This window comes from Nicotiana sylvestris, chromosome 5 (genome assembly GCF_000393655.2).
Source record: "Nicotiana sylvestris chromosome 5, ASM39365v2, whole genome shotgun sequence".
In the NCBI taxonomy this organism is placed as follows: domain Eukaryota; kingdom Viridiplantae; phylum Streptophyta; class Magnoliopsida; order Solanales; family Solanaceae; genus Nicotiana; species Nicotiana sylvestris.
Genome location: NC_091061.1, coordinates 157,159,773 through 157,186,459, shown reverse-complemented (window position 1 = coordinate 157,186,459; position 26,687 = coordinate 157,159,773). Strand labels below are relative to the sequence as shown.

Here is a 26,687-nt window from a genome sequence, read left to right as displayed (position 1 = left end):
TAATTGCACAATAATTCAACACAAAATTACTGCACCAATTTCACAATATGTTTATAACAATTTGGATAAATATATTCCCGGGTCATGAACTTGCTAGAAATTATGCTACTATTTTAGCTTAAAATGGATTTATTGAATTATCCGGGTTATTGATTATAAGGTTAATAATATTCATAAGAATCTTTCGAGTTCTTATGCATCTATTCAAGTTAAACTAATACCTATATGTCTATGGTATTAATATTAGCAAGAATGCATTTACAACTCCTATTTTTCAACCAAGCAAGGCAATTAAGTATAGTTCTATCTTAATTGCGAATCTTTCACCCGATGCCCAGGATCCGGATCTTGCTCTATTTGATTCTATATGCAATCAAGAATTTCCTTTGTCAAGTTTAATTCAAGATTCATAAATAATATTTCACTGTTAGCTACGCAGTAAAATAATTAGAAGCAGAATCAAATAAACAACCCATAACGATAAATTCAATATCTTCAATCTAAGCTTCAAATAACATAATTATCTAACATCCATGACCCAAGAATACTAGAGTTTTTAGCTACTCATAATCATACAAAAATCAAAGATAAAAGTTTTAAACATAATATTAACAAGCAAATAGAAGAAAGTTTAGAAGAACTCTTTGAATCCTTGCTCCAAAATGATGTTCTTCTTCTCCTTTCCTAGCTCCAAGATGAAGCTCCTCCTTCTTCTATGACTTTTTCTCCCTCAAAATCTCTGATCTCTCTCTCAATAATGGAGCTTTACTTTATGTAAGTTGAGTGGATCCCCCCAGATTTCCCATTTTGCCCCCAAATAATTTATGTCCCGGACTGGAATAGCGCGGGAGCGCATGACCAGCGCATGACCCACGCTAGTGGGGTTTCTTTCGGTCCAAAACAATTGAACTAGCGCTGGAGCGCATGACCAACGCATGACCCGCGCTAGTGGGGTTTTCTCTTGTTAAGATGTTGCTGCTCAACTTTTCGTCATTTGACTCCATTTTTCACTTGATTACCATCATAAATCCTCATTTGTTTATTGAACTCCTGTGAGACATTAAAGTCATGATTAGAGCCAATTTTTGCATTATTTGAACATTTACAATAGTAAACCATCCTTAAGTTGAGCTAAAACATAGGCTATATTAAACAATTTAGCCTATTATCAATACCCCACACTTAGCTTATTGCTAGTCCTCGAGCAATCCACTATATTCTTTTTAGAGAATTCTTCACTCAACCATTTCCCCTCATGCATTACACCTAGAACATTGTACATATATTACGCCTAGCAGTGAACAATCCTAGCCTCAAAGTCAACTCTCAAGTGCCATGCAATATTTACACTTCCTCAAAGTACTCTACACAGAAATCAAGACTTGCTTGTCCGTCACGATTCATATGCCCTCACAATCACATCAACAAAAACTGAATTCAATCCCCCACATTCAATTCATATATTCACATATATCAAGGAAATCACTCACTCTCACAAACGAGGTCACATGCATGCAATTGGTACCATAAGCTTGCCCTTAATGTAAATCTCTACTAATGTAGGCTAGCTCAATCCAAAATCAATTAGGACTTTTTTATGGTTGTAATGTGGGCTAAGGGACGTGTAGGATGTATTTAGGAATAGTGACTCAACCCCTAAGCACTTTAACACATCACACGAGCAATTTTCAGCATGAATTCTTCAACCCACTTCTCCTTTATACACAATATCATCCCACAATTACGCCCTTCTTCTTTAAGCACTCTATTAATTCATTCCCACTAGCTAGAGCAAAACACAATGTAATTATCTCTTTTTTTCTTGTCACTCAATTTCTGCTAGTGGTGTATTCGTTTACAACATAAGTGCACCTTTCATCCTTTTATTGGTTCCACTCAAAATCCACGCCACACTTATTTCCTTCTTACTTCTTTTAGCGCTCTTCTCACAATTAAAGTGCTTTAAGAGGTAAAAAGATCAAAACAATGTCAATTAAGAACAAAAGGGTATGGGCTTGTAATGCGGGTGCCAAACAAAAAGTCTGAAGGCTCAAAAGGGTTAACTAGGGACAAATTTTATTTTTAATAAGCAATTAAGCTCAAAAAGGTCAAAGAAAGCCTAACATCATTTTTCAAACCGAGCATCACCTCAAATTTCGCTTCAACTCACATACCGGGCAAGTTCTAGACACAAGTACAATACATGGACTACACAAATACTCACCACACATGGCATATGACTCATTCCAGATCAGCTCATCAAGACACTCCATTACGAGCATTCAATTCAGTACAAACATACAAATTAAGGCACTTTCAGTGAGATTCAACAATTAAGACTAAGCGCGTTACACTCTAGGGTCTATTGTGTTCAGGTGTGTCAACGCTATGAGTTCTCTTCTATAGCTTGCATCCCTTATTTTAGTCTACAAATTCTCTACTTTCTCTCTCTAGAAAATACCCGCCGTCACTGTAGCAGTGAATTCGAGTTACTATTCATCGCAGCTTCTTTTGCGACTTGAACTTGCTCATGTTCGTGTAAGGCAGCAATGGCTGCGTTGAACTCTCCCCAGTCCTTGGTTGTGGGAGAGCAAGCACCTGGGATCAACATTCATCCAAAAATGAATTATGCAGCAACTGTGACTAAAGAAAATGTGCGACAAATCCAACATATAGTGCTATGTCCAGTTAGATTCGAACGTGGAGAACCAATCGTTGAATTTACCACAGATGATGTGAAAGAGTTTGTCATAGAGGAAGGTTTACACCAAGCAGTTTTCATCAAATTCTCTTATGGAAAACCAGAACTTCACGACTTCAGAAAACTTTTTCCAAAACAGTTCGATGTGAAGGGATCGTGCAACATCGGGCAGTTGGAGTTTAGACATTTACTGGTACGATTCGAGCTTTATGAAGACTATGTAAACTTTGTGTCTAGATCTACTGGGCACATTAACTCAAATGGAGAGGAGTTCTTCTTCAGAACTTTTCCTTGGACGATTGGATTCGATCCACGAATTGAGACATCGAAGGCTGTGGTGTGGATCTCATTCCCAGATCTTCCACCAAATTATTTTGCTAAGAAATCTTTGATGTCAATTGCATCTGCAGTTGGAAAACCTCTTGCTATTGATAAGGCGACGAAAGATCGAACAAGGCCAAGCGCTGTGAGGGTTAAAGTGTTGCTGGATCTGCTGGATAAGCATCCCAAAAAAGTAAAGATTTCAGTCGTCAACAAAATTTCTGAAAAATCTAATGATTTCAGTCAAAAGGTTATATATGATTACCTTCCAATGTACTGTACATGTTGTAAGCACCAAGGGCATGATGAAATTTCATGTCGCGCGATGAAAGGAAGAAATAAAAATGCAAAGGAAAATACAGAGAAAATTAGTCGAACTGATCTGGATGAGAATTGCATTGAACAGCTTTAGGGGGACGCAAGGCAATTATTGAATGCAATAAGAGATGCCAATCAGCTGGAAGATAATGACAATGTGACTAAAATGCAGGGAGTGGTCGATGACACTTCACATACTCAGAATAAGTCTAAAGGTAAGGCTACTGCTACAGGAACTTTGGCGATCTTCACAGGTTAAAAGCCTACTGGACATGTAGGAGGACAATGGAAAGAGGTGAATGATAAGCGTGTGAAGCCTGTCAATAATGAGAATTGTGTTCAAACAAAAACATGACATGAGACAATGGCATTGACTGCTGCAACCAAGGAGAATCAGATGATTAATGTTTTGGCATTGGTGGAAATCGAAGATGAGCAGGCAGACCATGTTCAGATTCGGAGTAGCTTTGCAGTTTTAGAAATGGAAAAAACTGATGACAATGAAGGAAATAATCTGATGTTGATAGGGGAAACCTCTGCTGTCAAAAATAGAGCTAACATGGAACCAAATGGCAATTTGATTGCAACTGCAGATGTTATTACTCAAATTCCAAACTATGATGCTCGTACAAAACAATTGTCAAAAGATGCAAATCAGTTAAATCCAAATGCTATTGCTTTTAATCTTTCTGCTAAAGAGAATGAGCATCAAAAGCATAGAAAACAAGAGTCCACAGCACAATGGGCTAATAAGATCTTTGGAAGCAAGTTAGTTACCACTAATCACTCGTGTCAGGATATCCCATCTCAAGACACATATGGATCATCGGAACAAGTGAATGAGAAGGACAGACTAGCTCTGACTAGTGGCAAGCTTTGGGAGGATCAAGCGGAGGAGGATTCTGAAGAAGGAGAAATTCCAAAAGGAATTAATGAAGAAGCTGAAGCTGATCAGGAGGTCATAGAGGAGGAAGACCAAAGTGTAAATGATAATGCAGCTGTTGTAGCAGAACATACTCGAGCTCCAAACAGAGCAAATACTCTGTTTCAAAACAGAGAAAAGGTAAAAAACATACCAGAGGAGGAAAATCATGCTGCAGACTGCAGTGAAGCCAGGAAACAAGCAGATACAACAATTACAGGCGCCTCAATGCACTTGGGCAAAAATGATAAGTTGGATGGATTAAAATACAACGCTGAAGGGGAACAAGGGATGATTAAAAAAACTGACAATCAAAAAGAGTTTGGTGATAACAGTAGGGTGAGGATACTCAAGTATAATGATTCCAAAGGCGTAATGACAAGCTGTCCCTCTCATGAATTGGCAAGACCAGTTATGAATCAAGAAAAAGAAGATGAAAACATTCTGGGAAATGGAAGAGATTTAGATGAGGAATCAACAACTCAAAACTTCATCAACGTGACAAGAAAAGGTGATATCTCTCCAACTCATATAGCCAAAGTTAAATCTGCTGCAAAAGGAAAAAAAGGAAAGATTAACAGAAACAATTCTGGCATGCCTACTGCTGGGATCCAAACTCGACGAGGTTGTTCTAAATCAAATAATTGTTAATGGATGCAATTATTTGGAATATTAGATCCGTCAATACGCAGCGATCCTTTAAGAGGCTCGTAAAAATGCATAGACAACATGATTTCGATTTTGTTGGTCTCATGGAACCAATGCAGGATGGTTCAAAGCTGGAATTATACATAAGACAGATAGGTTTTTCTCAAGCATTTTCTAACATTTCAAATAAGGTGTGGGCTTTCGTTGACGAACTGTAAGACGTCACAATTCTATATGACATGGAGCAGCAGCTGACATTACAAATGACTCATACAGAAACATGCATTGTCCAAAATGTTACTTTGGTCTATGCCAAGTGTGATGCAATAGAAAGAATAGAGCTTTGGGACTCATTATACGCAATGGCAGCAGATATGGATGTTCCTTGGCTTGTTGGAGGTGACTTCAATGTCATATGGGATGCTGAGGAGAAGTTTGGGGGACGTCCAGTGAATTTGAATGAAGTAGACGATTTCCGACATTGCATGAACACCTGTAATCTATTTGACTTGGGATTCAAGGGAAGTATATATACTTGGTGGAATGGAAGAGCGGAGGAAGATTGCATTTTCAAAAGACTTGACAAATGTATGGCTAACATTGAATTCCAACAAATGTTCCCTGGAATAGAAGTCACTCATCTGCCAAAAACTGGATCCGACCATTGTCCCATGCTGCTAAAATGTAATCTTGAATCGACTGTGATAAAGAAATCCTTCAAATTTCTCAATTTTTGGACAAAACATCCGACGTTTAAAGATGTGGTCAATGAAAATTGGAATGCAGATTTTGAAGCAAATCCTTTCACTTTATTCAACCACAAAATGAAAAAAGTGAAAAAAGGACTGTCACAATGGAGCAAGTCGACATATGGAGATATTTTCAAGAAGATATCTAGTTTGGAAGAGGTAGTCAAGGTTCATGAGGCTCAATTTGAAATAAATCAAACTCGGGCAAATAGGGAAAGACTGTGTAAAGTTCAAGCACAACTTATCAAATTTCTTGCTCTTGAGGAACAATTTTGGAAACAAAAGGCAGGGATGGCTTGGTTCAAAGATGGAGATAGAAACACTAAATTCTTTCACGCTCAAGTCAACAGCAGAAGGAAGAGATTGCAGCTACGAGGGATTCAAAATAGAGATGGAATCTGGATAGATGACAATACTCAAATCGCAGAAGAAGCAGTTCATTTCTTTAAAGAACAGTTCCATGAAGAAAGATGCCCATCTGATTTTGAAATTATAGGTCATGTTCCAAAATTAGTAGGAACGGAGCAGAACATTCAGCTGATGAAGCAGCCCACAAAAGATGAGGTCCAACAGGCTACGATGGGGTTAAATGGAGAAAGCGCAGCTGGCCCGGATGGTTTCACAGGAGCTTTTTTTCATTCATGTTGGGATATCATTGGTGACGATGTCTTTAACATGGTCAAGAGTTTCTTAAATGGTCATGAACTACCAAGATATGTTACACATACAAATCTAGTTCTATTACCAAAGAAGAAAGATGTGCAAACATTTTCAGATCTACGTCCAATAAGCCTGAGCAATTTCATCAACAAAGTTATTTCAAGGGTCATCCACGAGAGGCTAGTTAGTCTACTACCTACTCTTATTTCTGACGAACAAGCGGGGTTTGTAAAGGGTCGAAACATAGTTGAAAATGTGCTCCTCACTCAAGAGATAATCACTGATATTAGATTGAGATCGAAGCCCGGACCAAACGTAGTGATTAAACTAGATATGACGAAAGCCTGTGATCGTCTTTCTTGGTTATTCCTCACTAAAGTCCTGAGGCAGATGGGTTTTTGTGAAACATTTATTGACTTGGTTTATGGAATTGTGTCTAACAATTGGTACACCGTTCTCATCAACGGTCAGCCACATGGATTTTTCAAGTCTACTAGGGGCGTCAAGCAAGGAGACCCTCTATCACCAACCCTCTTCATACTTGCAGCTGAGGCGTTTTCAAGGGCGTTAAATGATTTGCACCTTAATTTATACTTCTGTGGCTTTGTAATGCCAATGTGGAGTCCAAAAATAAACCATCTAGCATACGCCGACGACACTATAATTTTTTCTTCTTCAGATGCTAAGTCGTTGCAGCTGCTAGTTGGGATTTTGGTAGCATATGAAAAAGCTTCTGGACAACTCATTAATAAGTCAAAATCAGCAGTCTACATGCATGATTCTTCACCTGAAGATGTTGTAAATAAGGTTCAAAGAATCACGGGTATTTGCAAGCAGGAATTCCCTTTCTTATACCTTGGATGCCCAATTTTCTACGCTCGAAGGAAAATGGAATACTATGATGGCTTGATCAATAAAGTCATGGACAAATTGCAAGCATGGAAAGGAAAATTATTATCGATTGGTGGTAGGGCGATTTTAATCAAACATGTCCTACAAAGAATGCCTATCCATCTCTTATCGACAATGAATCCACCTCCATTTGTCATTAACAAGCTACATAAGATATTCGCATAATTCTTCTGGAGTAGCTCTATTGGAAGCAAAAGTAGGCACTGGGCATCATGGAGTACTCTATGTCGACTTATGAAGAAGGAGGAGCAGGTTTTCGATCTCTACACGATGTTGCAAAAGCTCTTTTTGTAAGCTCTGGTGGAACTTCAGGACAAAACCAACTTTATGGAGCTCTTTCATGTCCCAAAAATACTGCAAAAAATTAAATCCTATTGTAGTACCTTGGAAAAAAGGTTCGCATGTTTGGAGACGAATGCTGGAATGCCGGGACATTATAGAACATCAAATTAGGTGGCGTCTGAAAATGGGATCTTCGCTTTTTTGGTTTGACAACTGGACTGGATTGGGAGCATTATACTTCAACACACCTGATGGATTTTACATTGATGAATCAGTTAACAATGTTACTGATGTTATGCATACAGGAGCTTGGGATGTAGACAAGTTAACCAACATTCTGCCTGGGGAATATGCAGCACACATTATCGACAATATCATACCACCAGGGGAGCAGCAATTGCTTGACATACCTTACTGGTGCCTTGAGAATGGAGGAATTTTTTCAGTGAAATCAGCGTGGGAGTATTTAAGGCAGAGAAAGGACACGGGGGCAGCATACATAAAGATGTGGGTAAAAGGATTACCATTCAAGATATCGTTCTTTATGTGGAAAGTATGGAAAGCAAAACTACCCCTAGACGACCATATGAAGAAAATGGGATACGCAATGCCTTCTCGATGCTGGTGCTATGTGCAACCAGGAGAAGAAACGTTACAGCACCTTTTCTTTACTTCGTTTGCTGCGAAAAAAGTGTGGTCATACTTCCTAATGCATGCTGGAATTAAAATAGAGGGACTGTCTATGCACCAGGCAATTGTGAAGTGCTGGACACTTACAGTAATATCAAGATTGCAGCCAATTTTTCAAGAACTTCCTGCCATCATTATGTGGGAGCTGTGGAAGAGAAGAAACAGTTACAAACATGGGGAAACAATGACGATTAGACGGGTGATTTATCAGGTTTCCACAACCATTCAATCGCTTGTTAGATTGAGGAAACCTGCAGTGGCTAACATTCCTCATAACTGGCCAGACATCCTGCAAATGATGGAACAGTACACGCCTAAATTGAAGGTTACTAAAGTCTTGTGGGAATTGCCAACACAAGGATGGATTAAAGTTAACTGCGATGGGGCATCGAAGGGAAATCCGGGCAGGAGCTCAATTGGATATGCACTTCGAGATGATGAAGGCAATATAAAGTATGCATGTGGAAAGGTGATACATGACACAACAAATAATGAGGCAGAGGCATTGGCAATTTTGGAAGCTATAAAATACTGTGAGGAGAAAGGATTCAACAGAATTATTTTGCAAACAGATTCGCTACTCTTGAAGAACGCTATAGAAGGATTGTGGAATGTTCCTTGGGTCATTGCAGAATATCTAGAAGATATTGCAAAGGTCATGTCAACAATTGATGTGAAGCTGTCACATATCTTGAGAGAAGGGAATTGCTTGGCAGACCATCTGGCAAATCAAGCACTTGACATGGGCAATGTCGAAGCACATAGTTTTCAGGAACAACTTTTATGCCATACTTATGGTTTGGAATTCAAAGGGTGATAGTTCTAAATAATGTCCATTATGTCGGACCAAAAACGATAGTAAGCTCATACAGTTTGGCTCAGGAACAGGAAGGATATCAGCTCGTGCGCAAACTGGAAGTAAACATATACTTGACAAGGGCAATGGACAGGTGTGCTGCCAGAAATTCACAGCAAATACACAATAAGACTCCCAGTACAACAATCGAGTCATTGGTACAAGAAAATGGAAGACAAATCTGTGCATACACAGATAATGTTTGGGGCAGAACTGAGCAGGAATGTTTGATTAAATCTGTGGACCAGTCATGTCCAGAACTGTGGGAACAATGTAATGGTTCAAATTTGGGATTCGACCCCTACTCAAAATTACAGGACTAATGCAGTAAATCGTGTAGAACCAATCGTACACAGAAAACATGGTACAACAATATACAAGAGACAACACAATGCTTGTATGGCAATAAAAATGGATGCTCATTTCACTCAAATGACAAATCTGGGAGGCTGCATTCATGTGAAGGAAGCAACAAAAGCAAATGCTGGGACACTCAAAGAACAGGAAATATTCATGTTCGAATCCTTATGAAGGAGAACATAATAAAGCAGGGAGATATCACACGTACTGACCATACTTTGCCTCAAACACGCTCATCAAGCCAGATGGAGCAACAATACCAAGTATGTTGTATTCGTCGGCAACTACTGAGATTACAAAGTATAATTTTCCAGATTATACATCATCACATTAGGCGCGTTATTAGTATACAAATTGTACTATCAATGATGAGTATTTTACTTAACATTGGTAATAGGATTTATGTGCGTCTTATATTTTACTTCTTTCATCGTTCAAGACCACCGGAATTGTTGTAATAGTTGTAATTCTCTATTTTTACTTTTATATATATAAAATTAGCCATAGGCACTTGCCTAGAGGATTGCCAAAAAAAAGAAGATAAACCCTTGGAAAAGAACCACGGCTTAAAGAAAAACCAATGGAAAATTGTTATACTACCTAAAAATACAAAAAAATAAAAACAAAAATATTTTTGTTCTTTTCTATGGGCTCAGTCCCTCAAGAACTCCTATCTAAAATAATCCGTCATCGGACCGCGCCAATATAACTACTAAAAAATAATGTACTGAAAATGTTTAAGAACAGACAACAATTACTCCAACAATACTAAATCACCAAAACATTTAAAAACAAAAGTGAAATAGTCACGCAATCCCAAAACATTATATATTGTACCACACCACCAAAACATTCCAACAATCCAAAACAATTGAAACAACCTAAAAATCCATAATAATTACTACCATCCAAAACATTTAAGAACAGTTAAACATCCACCCCACACTTAAAGCGAGACATGTCCCCATGTCTTTCATTATAAATAAGAGATGAAGCAAAGATACTTCCCCGAGGAGTCACTCCTGGTCGGAGACAGAACCTGAATCCACATTGCATGCCCGACCAATTGCACAAAGCCAACCCAAGATTCGGCTTTCCGTTTTCTTCTGCTGAACTTGCATTTCATCAACACGTCTCCCCAGAACTGTCACTGATGTTTTAATTTCAGTGATTTCCTACTCCATGCGGTCTATCCTTTGTCCCCGACCAGCCCTAGACGGTCCTGCTGCATCAAAAGCTTGTGGTTGTGCAGGTGGGCATCTTCTCCCATCTCCACATCATCAGCTCCTTCTTGTTGGTCTTCTCCTTCCTCATCGTCACTATCATCAGAATCAGCAGCAACCAATTCAGCTGGATGTACAACTTCCTTACCTGTGGTGACCATTTTAGCCGTGAAAGGATTGACTTTAGCTAGTCGTCCATCTGCATCAAGATTGTTTGGTACATTGGCTCGAAGGTACAGTAGGGTGACAAGAGATGGGTAATACAACCCGTAGCGTTGAATTCTAACCCTCTGGAACATTTCTTTATGTATCAACAATGGCACATCAAACCATGCCCTATTCATGAAACACCATATTAAGCAAGCTCGAGGGATGTTTACTTCAGTCAAATTCTTGGAAGGCAAGAGACGGTTGTTGATGAAGTACAACCAACATTTGGCCTCGAACTTCAGGGCATTAGCGTGGAACTTGTTCCCATATTTATACCATTGGATATCTGCATCTGGGCGACAAATTATGTCGGTGAACGTGGACCATGGTATTAGCTTGCTGTTATATGCCTGGAACATATCCATGTAATCTTCCTCCACTGGGGGTAGCCTGTACACATCCCGAATTGTTTCTATAGATGCATTGACTTGTCGTTTTTGGACTGTAACATTGTAGTTATCAAGTTCCGGAAGGTTGGCATAATATTCACTCACTAGCATTACATTCGTCATGATTGGCTCCTCGAAGAATATGTCAAGCCCACGCCTCCTCAACTCGTTTGCTAGGTTTGGACAATTAATAGCCAAAGCATTTGCATCCATTGCTTGTTCAGGCACTATTGTTTTCTCCTCCTTTTTGTTAAATCTATCCTGTGCCTTGGCTGACACAAACTTTTGACTGTTGAATGGCCTAGTATCAACTGATTTTCTGGGCCGTCCACCAACATTTGCTGTAGCTGGGCGTTCGGATGAGAACTTGATGCTGGGCGTTTACGAGGGGCCATGATACCTGCAAATAGTTTAGAGTTAGCCCTATTCAATTGGGTGACCAAACCGGGTTACTTAGACTTCACCACATAGTTGGTCACATCACTTCCTCCAAAGAGGCATTTTTTCAAACACATTGTGAGCATGTTGAGTTTCAAGCTTTTTCCAACCCTATATCACAATGTATTCACCATCAACCAACCCAATTACTACTTTACACCACCATATTCCTAATTTTTCACTTCCTCAACCCAACCAAACATCAAACATATGTTTAAATCTTCTATAAATGCTACATTCTAATGTTAAATAAGAAAAATTTAAGAAACTATCCTAAAAATACACAATCTTGCCAACCACATAATAATGTTACATAATAAAACTAAACAAGGAAAAAATTGAAGGCATTATACTAAATATATGCAAAGAAATTGAAAATCAAACAAAAAATAGAAAATTAAAACTATGTTCACAAAAAAAAACGAAATTAATCTGAAAAATAAAAAAATTAACTAATAAGAAGAAGATGAAGAAGACATACCTTAGAGGAGATGGGGTATGGGGTGAATGAAGAGGTGGGGAGATTTGATGAAGAAGAAGAAGAATAAAAATATTAGGGTTTTGTTGGGAGAGTTTGGAAGAAGAAGAATGGGGGTGTTATTAAGTTAAAGAAGTTAAAAAAAAAAACTTAAAACGAAATTATCTGTGACTAGCGCGGGTCGTGCACTGGTTATGCGCTCCCGCGCTAGTCACTTTGTCCCGAGGTAGACTAAAACTTGATTAGCGCGGGCTATGCGCTAGTTATGCGCACCCGCGCTAATCACTGAAGGTCTGGGCAAACGGAAACCTGATTAGCGCGGGTTATGCGCACCCGCGCTAATCAGTGAACGTTTCTCTTTTTTTTATTATTATTTTTTTTATCCTCTCAAGAAGGCCAAGTTATAAATTCTCATTTACAAACTATATTTACAATACATTTGTGGGTTTCCTCCCACACAACGCCTGATTTAATGTCGCGGCAAGACGCCATATTGCATTATATGTCAATTAAATCTACTGAGGTTTTGTGACGTTGAATGTCACCACCCCAATAGTGTTTAATTCGTTGCCCATTTACCAAGAATGTGCTTGTTGAATTAATGTTTCGCAATTCAACTGTTCCATGAGGAGTTACACTTACTACAACAAAAGGGCCTGCCCAACGGGACTTAAGCTTTCCAGGAAAAAGCTTTAGCCTTGAGTTGAACAAGAGAACTTCTTGACCCGGCTCAAACTCACGATGTTGGATGTGTTTGTCGTGCCACTTCTTGGTCTTTTCTTTATATAACTTGGCATTTTCATAAGCATGCAACCGAAACTCATCAAGTTCATTGAGTTGGAGCAGTCTTTTTTCTCCAGCTAAGTCCATATTCATATTTAGCTTTTTGATAGCCCAATAAGCTTTATGTTCTATCTCAACAGGCAAATGACATGCTTTTCCATAAACCAACCTGTATGGAGAAGTACCTATTGGAGTCTTGTATGCAGTTCGGTAAGCCCACAATGCATCTTCTAACTTACCGGACCAATCTTTCCTATTTGCGCTCACAGTTTTCTCCAAAATCTGTTTTACCTTCCTGTTTGACACTTCAACTTGACCACTCGTTTGAGGGTGATATGCAGTAGCAACCTTGTGTCTTACACCATATTTTGCTAGAACATTTTTCAATAATTTGTTGCAAAAGTGTGTTCCTCCATCACTTATCAACACCCTTGGAGTTCCAAAGCGTGTGAAAATGTGTTTCTTCACAAAACTTACCACTACCTTCGCATCATTAGTAGGAAGAGCAATGGCCTCAACCCACTTAGACACATAATTCACTGCAACCAAAATATATCTGTGCCCATTAGAATACGAAAATGGTCTCATGAAATCTATTCCCCAGACATAACAGAGTTCTACTGCCAAAATATTTTGTAAAGGCATCTCATGCTTCTTTGTGATCGTTCCGGTTCTTTGGCACCTGTCACAATTTTTATCAAAAGCATGTGCATCTTTAAATAATTTTAGCCAGTAAAAACCTGATTGCAAAACATTTTGTGCAGTTCTGTCTCCACCATGATGACCTCCATAAAGAGAAGAATGACAGTCATGCAATATTGCATTCATCTCCTCCTCAGGGACGCACCTTCTTACCAATTGATCTGCGCATTGTTTGTATAGAAAAGGCTCGTCCCACATGTAGAATCTCATATCATGTAAGAAACTTCTTCTATGGTCAGTTGTGAATTCTGGTGGAGTCACCCCACTTGCAATGAAATTCACATAATCAGCATACCACGGGGTTTCATCCGAAGTGATGGCCAGCAAATGTTCGTCAGGGAATGTTTCTTTGATTGATTCTCCTTCAGTGACATGGCCTCTATTTTCCAGCCTGAATAAATGATCTGCAACCTGATTCTCTGTTCCCTTTCGATCTCGAATCTCCAAATCAAATTCCTGCAAAAGAAGAACCCATCGAATTAACCTTGGCTTGACATCTTTCTTTGCAAATAAATACCTTATAGCTGAGTGATCTGTGTAAACTATGACTTTTGTCCCCACTAGATAGGATATAAACTTATCAAATGCCCATACTACTGTGAGCAACTCTTTTTCTGTAACAGTGTAATTCATTTGAGATGGATTAAGAGTTATACTCGCATAGTGAATGGAACAAAATATTTTCTCTTTCCGCTGCCCCAAAACAGCTCCAATGGCTATATCACTTGCATCACACATCAATTCAAATGGAAGTTTCCAATCTGGAGAAATGATAATTGGTGCAGTAACTAATCTTCGTTTCAGCTCATCAAATGCTTTCAGACAAGCATCATCAAACTTGAAAGATGTATCTTTCTCAAGAAGCCTGCACAAAGGAGATGAAATTTTTGAAAAATCCTTGATGAAACGACGGTAAAAACCTGCATGGCCTAAGAAATTGCGAATGACTCTAACTGATGTTGGTGGAGGTAATTTTTCAATTACTTCCACTTTTGCTTTATCCACCTACAATACATTCTTGGACACTTTATGCCCTAAGACTATGCCTTCTCGTACCATGAAATGACATTTTTCCCAATTTAGCACCAAATTTGTTTTTTCACACCTAGCAAGGACTTTATCAAGATTCATTAAACATTCATCAAAAGAACATCCAAATACAGAAAAATCATCATTAAATACTTCCACAAATCTTTCAACCATATCAGTGAAAATAGCCATCATACACCTTTGAAAAGTCGCAGGTGCATTGCAAAGACCAAATGACATTCCTTTAAATGCATATGTCCCATACGGACATGTAAATGTGGTCTTTTCTTGGTCTTTTGGGGCTATAACAATTTGATTATATCCCGAGTAGCCATCCAAAAAACAGTAGTATTCCTGCCCGGCTAATCTATCAAGCATTTGGTCAATAAAGGGAAGGGAAAAATGGTCTTTTCGGGTGGCATTATTCAATTTTCTATAATCTATGCAAATCCTCCACCCAGTAACAGTTCTAATGGGAATCAAATCATTATTTTCATTTGTCACTACGGTCATTCCTCCTTTCTTTGGAACACATTGGACTGGACTTACCCATTTGCTATCAGATATTGGAAATACAATACCTGCATCAAGCCATTTAATCACTTCTTTTCTTACCACCTCTTTCATGTTCGGATTTAGGCGGCATTGTTGTTCTATGCTTGGCTTGTGCTCTTCCTCCATGAAAATTTTATGCATGCAAAAAGCTGTACTAATACCTCTTATGTCGGACATTGTCCACCCAATTGCTCTTTTATGCTCACGTAGTACTCTTAACAATTTCTCCTTCTGCAATTCAGACAAGTCAGCAGAAATAATAACAGGTAGCGTTTCAGAACTACCCAAATAAGCATAATGAAGGTGAGAAGGTAAAGGCTTTAATTCCAATTTGTGAGCTTCTTCAACTGAGGGCTTCAGAGGAGGACCATCTGGCCTGTTCAAAGGTTCAAAGGGATTAAAACCTTTTATATATTCACATGTTGCATTCAAAGTATGTTTCATCTCCTCAACCTCATAATTAATCTCCAAACTTTCAAACAACACAATTGCTTTTTCTAAAGAATCCTGCAAGTATACACTTGGGGTAATAAGTTGTTCATCAAGCTCCATGACAGATATCATAGACAATTCTTCATACTTCCGAGGAAGTTGAATTGCTTTATATACATTAAAAACAGCTTCCTCGTTGTCAACTCTCATGATCATTTTTCCTTCTCTTATTTTAATTATAGCATCACCTGTAGCCAAGAGAGGTCTTCCCAATATAATAGGAACTTTTTCATCGGCCTGAAAATCCAAGATAATGAAATCAGCCAGGAAAATAAATTTCTCAATTTTCAGTAGCACATCTTCTATCACCCCTTCCGGGTAAGCTATGGACCTGTCTGCTAGTTGCAACATCACTGTGGTGGGTTTTGGAGCTCCCAAACCCAATTGTTTGTACAAAGACAATGGCATCAAATTTATGCTTGTTCCCAAATCACAAAGTGCATGGCCTACATCAACATTGCCTATTCTCACAGGGATAGTAAAGCTGCCAGGGTCCTTAATCTTTTAAGGAAACTTATTTTGGACCCTTGAAGTGCACTCTTCAGTAAGTGCAACTGTTTCAAATTCAGTTAGTCTCCTCTTGTTAGCCACAATGTCTTTTATGTATTTGGCATATTTTGGAATATCACGAATCGCATCTACCAACGGAATATTCAATTGAATCTGACTCAACATAGAAAGAAATTTGTTGAACATGCGATCGTCATTCTTTTTCTGCAATCTTTGTGGAAAAGGTGGTGGTGGCCTTGGAACATTCACAGGTGCTGAAATTGTATCATCTTTCCTTACTTCCTGTGTTGCTTTGGGAATCAATTCACCCTCAGGTACAGGCTTGTCTTTTCTCTTCTTTGGAACTTCTTCTAATTCCCTTCTAGTTCTAAGTGTAATTGCACTAACTTGCGGATTTTTCTCTGTCTCACTTGGAAGAGCACCTGCAGGCCTAGTATTTTGGTTTGCAGCTAGTTGTCCCAATTGTCTTTCAAGATTTCTAAAGTCCGTTCTGAGTTGTTGATTGTCTTGCAACAATTTTTTCAACAAATCATTTGTACTTTCTTCTGCTTTTTGTGGCGGCCTTTGAGGTTGATTAAAATTTCCTTGGGGTCTAAATTGATTTTGATTGGGTTGATTCCCACCCCAAGAGAAATTAGGATGATTCCTCCAATTTGAGTTGTAAGTGTTCCCATATTGGGCTTGTTGATTCATCGGACCTCTGCTTTGTTGCCCCACATAATAAATAGATTCAGGATTCGTTGGGCACATGTCACTTGTGTGATTATCGCCACACATTTCACAACAAACTGACATTTGTTGAACCTGCTGCATTGGTTGTGATGGTCCCATTGTCATTCTGGTCATTTGATTTGCCAATTTTGCTAAATCTGCTCTCATGGCAGAAATGTCATCCAGTTCAAGTAACCCTGCTTTCTGTTTCATTGCTCTCCTTGGTTCTCCTTCACCTTGCCAATTATGATCATTAGCAGTAAAGTTATTCAGCAGAAGTTGTATTTCACTGTATGGTTTTGCCATGCAACTACCTCCACAAGCTGAATCAAGATTCATTTTGGAAGTTTCGTCTAATCCATCAACAAAAGTATGGCCCAATACTTCATCAGTTTGACAATGATGAGGACAATCCCGAAGTAGTTTCTTGTATCTTTTCCAAGCTTGGCGAAGAGTTTCACCATCCCGTTGTTGAAACCCAAGAATCTGACTCTGCAAAAACTTTGTCTTTTTGGAGGGGAAAAACTTGATTAGGAATTTCTTTGCTAAATCATCCCAATTGTGGATTGAATTAGCTGGCTCTTTTTGCAACCATTCCCTAGCATCCCCCAATAATGAAAAGGGAAATAAGGTCAGCCTGACATAATCCTTGGAAACATTTGGATAATTGTAAGTATCCGTTATTTCCAAAAATATTTGAATGTGCCTTTGTGGGTCTTCATGAGATAGACCAACATATTGCCCAGTGGATTGTATCAGCTACACCATGTACTATTTAAGCTCAAAGTGACCGGTGATTTCAGGCTTCACAATGGCCTGAGTCATATTAGCAAGGTTTAGCCTTGCTGCTTCTATCACCGCACGTTCTTGATTACCTGCCATCACTGTTGGCTGTGGTTGAACTTGAATGTCCAACTCTCTTTCTGTTCTGTTTCTAGCTTCCCACTCCTTCCTTGTTCTATGAATTGTTCGTTCAATTTCAGCATCAAAAGGGAAGAGGTTGTTTGTGCTTCTACTCCTCCGCATTCAAGAGAAGAGCCTGCGCAACACAAACAAAGTAGATGGAAAATTTAGGTTTTTATTAACAGCTAATAAAATCTTAAAACATTCAAGTAGCTAATTTCAATTCCCCGGCAACGGCGCCAAAAACTTGTTGCGACCAAAACACTCACGCAAGTGTACGCGATCGACAAGTAATATAGTAGTAAGTAGAGTATCGTTCCCACGAGGAATTGTGATCAACTTATCGACTGATGTAGACTCAAACAATTATCAATTCAAGTTAAATTATCACAAAATATATAAAGAACCAATTTACAACGTACTTAATAATTGCACAATAATTCAACACAAAATTACTACACCAATTTCACAATATGTTTATAACAATTTGGATAAATATATTCCCGGGTCATGGACTTGCTAGAAATTATGCTACTATTTTAGCTTAAAATGGATTTATTGAATTATCCGGGTTATTGATTATAAGGTTAATAATATTCATAAGAATCTTTCGAGTTCTTATGCATCTATTCAAGTTAAACTAATACCTATATGTCTATGGTATTAATATTAGCAAGAATGCATTTACAACTCCTATTTTTCAACCAAGCAAGGCAATTAAGTATAGTTCTATCTTAATTGCGAATCTTTCACCCGATGCCCAGGATTCAAAACTTGTTCTATTTGATTCTATATGCAACCAAGAATTTCCTTTGTCAAGTTTAATTCAAGATTCGTAAATAATATTTCACTGTTAGCTACGCAGTAAAATAATTAGAAGCAGAATCAAATAAACAACCCATAACGATAAATTCAATATCTTCAATCTAAGCTTCAAATAACATAATTATCTAACACCCATGACCCAAGAATACTAGAGTTTTTAGCTACTCATAATCATACAAAAATCAACAATAAAAGTTTTAAACATAATATTAACAAGTAAATAGAAGAAAGTTTAGAAGAACTCTTTGAATCCTTGCTCTAAAATGATGTTCTTCTTCTCCTTTCCTAGCTCCAAGATGAAGCTCCTCCTTCTTCTATGGCTTTTTCTCCCTCAAAATCTCTGATCTCTCTCTCAATAATGGAGCTTTACTTTATGTAAGTTGAGTGGATCCTCCCAGATTTCCCATTTTACCCCCAAATAATTTATTTCCCGGACTGGACTAGCGCGGGAGTGCATGACCAGCGCATGACCTGCGCTAGTGGGGTTTCTTTCTGTCCAAAACAATTGAACTAGCGCGGGATCGCATGACCAACGCATGACCCGCGCTAGTGGGGTTTTATCTTGTTAAGATGTTGCTGCTCAACTTTTCATCATTTGACTCCATTTTTCACTTGATTACCATCATAAATCCTCATTTGTTTATTGAACTCCTGTGAGACATTAAAGTCATGATTAGAGCCAATTTTTGCATTATTTGAACATTTACAATAGTAAACCATCCTTAAGTTGAGCTAAAACATAGGCTATATTAAATAATTTAGCCTATTATCAACTCACTAGGGAGACACCTAGTGTAACTGGCACATTCAATCACTTAAACTTAACTTTACCCACATTGCTTGCTTTAGAGAAGAGTCTTCCTGAATGACCACTCTCTGAATTTCTCATGAATCTTCTTCTGTTGTCCATTCTATTATCGTTGGAACGCAATCTGAAATTCTCATGATGCCGACCATTATCAAATCACTCAGTTCCTAATTTATATTTAGTTTATCTTCTTCACCAATCCATACTGATTTCTATTACTCTGGGGTCTAACTTTTCCTTTTAGTAATCACGTTAGGGTCGCGAACTTATTTCTCGAAATGAGGATATGACTATATGGCCTATACTCTTTTGTTGTCTTAAGGCATGTCACATCTCGTTTCTTCCTTCACTTGACTATAGATTCTGTAATACTCTACCATTGTCATCCATGTATCACATCTTACTCATAATGCTTTATTATCTCTCTTCTTGTTTCCCTGCGAATATTTTTGTCTATCACTTTATTCTGAAAATTTAAACAAGACATTCTTTTGCTTTTAGCTCCCCTTGCTCCATCCATTGGCTCTTCGGGTTACGTAACATTATCTCTCTACTAGGGACGGGAGCCATACTAAGGTAATACTTATCCCTTCCAAGATTTTAGTGCCTGCCTTTGTAGTACTCATATCTAGATGTACTATTTTAGAGTGCACCATCTGAGTGTCTCACAAGGAGATCTATTAGCACATTTTTAATATTCTTCGGAAATGTCAACTAACTCAAACAATCCTTTCACCATCTTGGGTTACTCTAACCCAAGCCGGATCCTGACATCTCGTCCTTCTCTTAAATATATCTGTTAGCTCCCATAGGGCATAACTGAGATAGGTGTGGACGATTGTACATACCTATATTATTGTTGAAGGTAACTCAAAAGGCTTATATTCCTCTGCCTGAATTGTAAATACTGATAATCTTCATTAACTGGGTGCCTCGTACCCTTCTTAATCTTGCTTCTTTTACTTGTTGAAACGTGTATCTAGCTTCTGAATCTCTCATTGCCTTTCACTATAGGGGTAGATAGATATTCTTGCCTTAAGACTCCTTATCAAGAGGCTTACATGTCTTAGTACACACATGATTTGGTGAAGACCTCACATTTGCTCATCATAAGCATGATGCAAAATCGAGTTCCTCTGACTTAACTCTTCCATAGTCGTATTCAATCCCTGACCTACCGTCTTTCTAGATGTGGGCATCATCGTATTATGAATAAGATAGAGTTTAGGATATTGAGTTCTTACTGAGCTCTACCACATGACCTAGAGTAAGAAGAAAGAGTGACAGTCCTAAATGTCCTGTAGCCTCCTGCTTATAAGTGTGGTGCACAACACACTCATAAACAAGACTCTACTAGACACAGATTATAGACTCCCTAGGATAGAACTGCTCTGGTATCACTTTTGTCATGATCCAAACCGATGGGCTGCGACGGGCACTCGATGCCTTACTCAACCAAGTACCAACGTAATAGATCTTTCTTACCATACTATCATTGGGAACTGGGCCAACATGGCCACAACTCGTATTGTATAACTATAAATAGGAAAGCACTGTATTAATGAACCATCTTTCTTAAAATATAAATACATATGGGTCGTCAAGGCCTCTAACATACTGTACAAAATGAACCTCTGTCTCCAATGCCTCTAAGAGTATTTGACATAAAATGGAATAGGGTACCGGCCTACCCATAAATCTGTAGCAAAATTCTGACACGATGACTTATAGACTCGGTTTCACTCTAAATGAGGTGGAGTCTTACCGATCCTTCACTGAATGCTAACCTCGTCTACTATGAGGGCTCGTCAAACTGATTTTTTATACCTACAGGCATGAATGCAGCGTCCCCAACAAAAGGACGTCAGTACGAATAATATACCGAGTATGTAAGGCACATAAATAAGTATATAAAAGACATGGAAGAAACATGGAGTAAATGACTCAACTTGTAAATTTGAATAACTCTATAAATCATGAAATACTTATAGTGCCATGCACATGTGTATGAATGTCATGTCGTGCATAGGCACTTGTGTTCATACATCATCAAGCCTCTGAGGGCATCCCATCATATCATCTCGGCCAATGCGGGCGAAATCATCAACGTATACCAACTGATCAGATGGTGGTGCGTATATAACGCAATAACCTTTTCCCATATTCCATATACATATAATATACATATATACACGTATATAACGTCAACTGGTCATGTGTCAATGTACATGTATAAATGAATGCAATGCATGAGAAGTACGTCAATAAAATCTCTTGGATCGTCATAAAACCATTATGCCTTTGATTAATATCATGAAATAAACTTTATCAACTCACGTATTTTCTGAGACTGATGAACATAAGATGTAATAATAAGACACACGGGAATTCAAGAACATAGGAACCTCTAAGACTTCTATGAATAGAGTCATTTATGGAAGTGGTGCATTTGCTCGTTTCGTTTGTATCGTATGGGCCATGCCAAAAAAAGAAGGGATAGCCTTAACATATCTGAATCGATTCTCTTGAAAATCCCTCTAACACATGTCAATTGTGACAAAATACATAACAACGAATCGAATTAGGGAAAAATCCGTATGATATTCTTGAGAAAGATTGCAACGTACTCCCTTAGAACCACAAAATTCCGTTGTTATTACGCAGTATAATTTCGTATGAAATTTTTGCTTAAGATCGTTACTTCTCTTAATTCTAATCCACCTCTCTTGCGAATTTAGAGGTCTTGTACCTTAGTGGGTGTGGGGCCCACTATGGTGATGACTCCTTCAAATGTGACACCTTATCAAGTAAGTTTAAGAGTCATTAATTTGGCAAGGTTTGCTACCACGTTGGGGGGGGGGGGTTAATCTTATCAAAATGTCATAATTATTTAGCTAATCTTCCCTCAAATATCATTAATTACCCACATAATCGAGAATTATCTTAAATTACTTAAAATACTACTTACTTTTAACATATTTTCTGTACCCTATTATCATGGTTATGTGGTACCTTGTATGACACAAATCCATAAATACTGGGTATTATAGCTTAGACCGTATTTTGTCCCAAAATGTCAAACTTTGACGAAATTCATTTTCTTCGATTTGCTTACTCTCTCACCTTCACGAATTTACTCATCACTTGTTTGAAATAGCATAATGCTTATAATCTCTGAATAATCTCATTCCTGAACTTATGTCGATTAACTTACGACGAAACTTCAACGAACTAAAATGCGGGATGTAACATCTCATTTTCCGAGCTTCCATCAATTTACTTATGGCGTACTTTCACGTACGAAAACATGGGGTGTAACAGTTATAAATCTTTGAACCCTGAAGCATCAAATCTTCCCATCACGAGTACTTCTTTAGATAATACAGTTGTTGAGGAGCTAAGAGAAAGGGGGAGCCCGAGAACTCAACGACATGAAACTCAACAAGGAGATGATTCAAGTGTTTCAGGAAGTCCAAAAGGAACTATTGTTAAGCCAGCTCATTTCAAAGATAAAATATTTGTCAGCACATACTCATGTTTCTTTGCAGGACCAATAGAATAACCTTCATTCATTAGGGAAGAAAGAGATGCCAGAAAAATAGTGCTGAGATCTTCACCAAAACACGTGCTAAAGAATCGGTTGAGTTCTTCTGCGACAAGCGTGGGATAGCTTTCAAAAAATCACTTTAAGGGGGAATATGAGAAAAATAAAGTAATGTTGATTTTTTAGAAAAACATAAATTTCTCTAGAATTTCCTAGTGTAGTACCCTTGATATTTATCTAGTAGACACATCTAGATGTTCTAGAATGTTGTGGAAAGATAAGGTTAGCTAGAATCTTCCTTGTACATTATCATATCTAGAATCATCTATAGACATGTTTATACATGTCTAAAGGATGTCTTGTTCATTTATAATGAAGCTAAAATCAAGAAAGTCTTCTTTCCTAAACAAGTTCTCCTATCTAAAATCTCTCTTCTCTTTTCAAGCTTCCTCTTCTTTAGTTGAATCCTCCAATCTTAGTTAACGATCTTGGGCTAGCAAAAGATCTCCGAATAATACCCTTCTTCTGCTATTCTTTATAGGTTGGTCAATACATCAGTGTCTGTGATATCAAAGGAAGGTATTTAGAGTGAGAAATGACTGATCTTTTAGCAAAGGAAGGTTCAACCATAGACCTTAAGCTTGCCCATGTGATCTCAAAATATTCTTTCATGTACACATTTCAAAGTTTGCACAATAAATCAATTGCAACAATTGGAATTGAAGGAACCAATCACTAGAAAGTTTAATTTCTATACACTATCGAATCATCTAAGATAATTAAAGGTAACCATCCATAACAACTGGAATTAGTAACTTGTATGTATAATAAAGCAGATTGTTTGTTACAACAAGTTATAATACACAAATAGTGTAAATAAGTTTTTACATTATCATTGTGTAGAAGTTAAAATCACAACCAAAGCTAACAACTTTGACCGTTCACGTTGACTTATTTCTCCACCTAACAAGTTATCACAATATGTTTAAACAATAAGAAGAAAGAAGTGAAATAGAGAAATATTTATTTAGCAATGAGGAAGACATTGGCCTCATTTTGAAGGTACTTGGCAACAAGAGAGCCTGCAACTCCACCTCCAATAACTACCACATTTTTCTTCTCTCCCCTTAAACTCATATCGAATATTCCACACACAAAAAAATCACAACTTTTAAGAAAGAAAATCAAGAAAGAGTAGACAAAATTTCTTTTTAAGCAAAACAAAGTTGTAGCCAAAATGTATAATAGCACATAATTATGCTTTTGATGGGAGAACGGAAGAGGGAATAACCTTTTATATACAAAAAAAAAAATCTGGTTGACCACCATAATAAAGAATTAATTAATGTAGGAAACAAGAAAAGAAGAACTGACAACAGAATTCCTTTTCTAGAAGAAGAACCTCGAGTAGTAATTGGCTTCTATAAAGAGACACTAGTGCGGCTATGCCTTGTGTCTACATATATATTTTGATTTAATTATTTCTCCGTTGATTTTTACAGCTTGTTTGGATGGTTGTTACCTGTTGTACATTGATTGTTACTTACATTTTATTATATCGTATTGCTTCTCTGTCGATTCTTACGCCATCCTGGTACCACTCAGAAACTTTTTATGTACGCTTTATTTGATATACACTGTTTATCATAATAGTTTAATTATTTATTAGTTCCTAAGTAAATACAATTTAAAATATTTAATAATTATATTTGAATTTGTAATTTTAAATTCGAGATAATTTGAGTGACGACAAATTTTAATTATTAATTTCATTTAATCTATACATGCCACGGCCCAAAAACTGACCCGGTCGTGATGGCGCCTATCGTGATACTAGGCCAGCCAACTGTTACCCATTTACTCCATATTTCATTTAAGTCTTAAATAAAACAATAATTTTAGCAGAAATCCGATAAATTATATAAAGTGAAAATCCAAACAAGCGGAAATACAAGCCAGACCTCGGGTGTCACTAGTCATGAGCAGTATACTACAACAATTCGAAACAAAACAAGACTAATATTGTCTGAGAATATCCAACAAAAGTACTACAAGGAAGATAAGGAAGGAGAAGGCGGAACTGCGGTCTCCAGGCAGCTACCACGCAATCTCCAAGGAAAGTTTCCAGCCGATATGATTAGCAACCGCTACCATGGCCCGAAACACCTGGATCTGCACACAAGGTGTAGGGGGTAACATGAGTACACCAACTCAGTAAGTAACAAGTCCATAGTGACGAACCAAACCTCAACAAGTAGCAACATTTGATTGTACAGAAAGTAGACATGCTTGCAGTTCAAGTAAATTCTCAGTAGTAATTAAACACAGTATGAATAGTACAGAGTATAAAGCTCAGGAAACCCCTAAGTACCAATGCACAAATAGCATGACCAATGATCCATACACCTTCACTCACAAGTGCTCAACCACTCGGTACTGTATATGGCCGAATGGCCCAGGAAAGATCCATCCCGGAATATATATATCACTAACCGCAGTCATCCAGTATCGAGGAAGGCCATTCCATCCCTATGGAGAAGATCCATCTCCAGGTATCAATACTTCGGACAAGATCCATGTCCAGGGAAGATCCATCCCTCAATGTCATCAACTGCGCTCACTGGGGGTGTAAAGCCTCTGGAGGGTCTTCTCTTAGCTCAAACGCTATATCAAGCCAACGAAGGCATGATCAATACCTCGCTGCAGTATGCATCCCGATCCCATAATGTCACTCAATATCAGGCTCTCGGCCTCACTCAGTCATTACTCTCCAGTCTCACACACACGAGCTCAAAATATCATGATACTAGCCCGAACAATGATTTGATATGTCAAATAGCAATACTCGAGACTGAGGCATGATATAATATGCATGAACAGGACTGAGTATAAAATATAAATGAAACTAATGACATGACAACAAGAAATGACCTCTCGGGTCTCAACAGTGTTGGCGTGAAGCCATAACATGATAATTAGTATGATTTGCAGCTCATTAACTTAATCACATAATTACAACATAGATATCAGCATAAAAGAGTCACTAAGCGGTGCCATGGAATGACCCAGGCCGCAATTCTCATGGTACACGTCCACACGCCCATCACTTGGCATTTGCGTCACCTTAATAATAATCATAGAACACATAGTTCGGGGTTTCGAACCCTCAAAACCAAGTTTGGAAGCGTTACTTACCTCAAGCCAAGCCAAACTCTAGCCCGCGATGCCCTTGCCTCTTGATTCAGCCCCCAAATGCCCTGAATCTAACCAAAATCAGTATATAACCATCAATAAACGCTAAAGGAGTGAAACCCATTCGAAAAATTATCAATTTAACTCAAAAATCCCGAAATTGGCCAAACCCGACCCCCGAGCCCACATATCGGATTCCGATAAAATTCACAAAACTAGAATCCTTACACTCTCACGAGTTCATACATACCAAATACACCAAAATCCGACCACAAACGACCCCTCAAATTCCTAAATCAAAGTCTCCAATTCCAAGCCCTAATCTCCCAACTTTTCTCCCTAATTTTCCACTAATACCATGATTAAACAATGGACAAATTGTCATAAATACAAGTAATAAAGCTTAAGTAGCTTACCCAACTGAAAATCTTCGATTTCCTTGAAAAATCACTACCCTAGCTCTCTTCTCATCTTAA

At 38.0% G+C, this 26,687-nt stretch overlaps 1 pseudogene; it reads right to left on the bottom strand.

Moving 5' to 3' along the window:
* Positions 1-24,156, bottom strand: part of LOC104234843 (uncharacterized) — a 46,143-nt pseudogene extending 21,987 nt beyond the window's left edge.
* Positions 24,157-26,687: the final 2,531 nt, after the last annotated feature.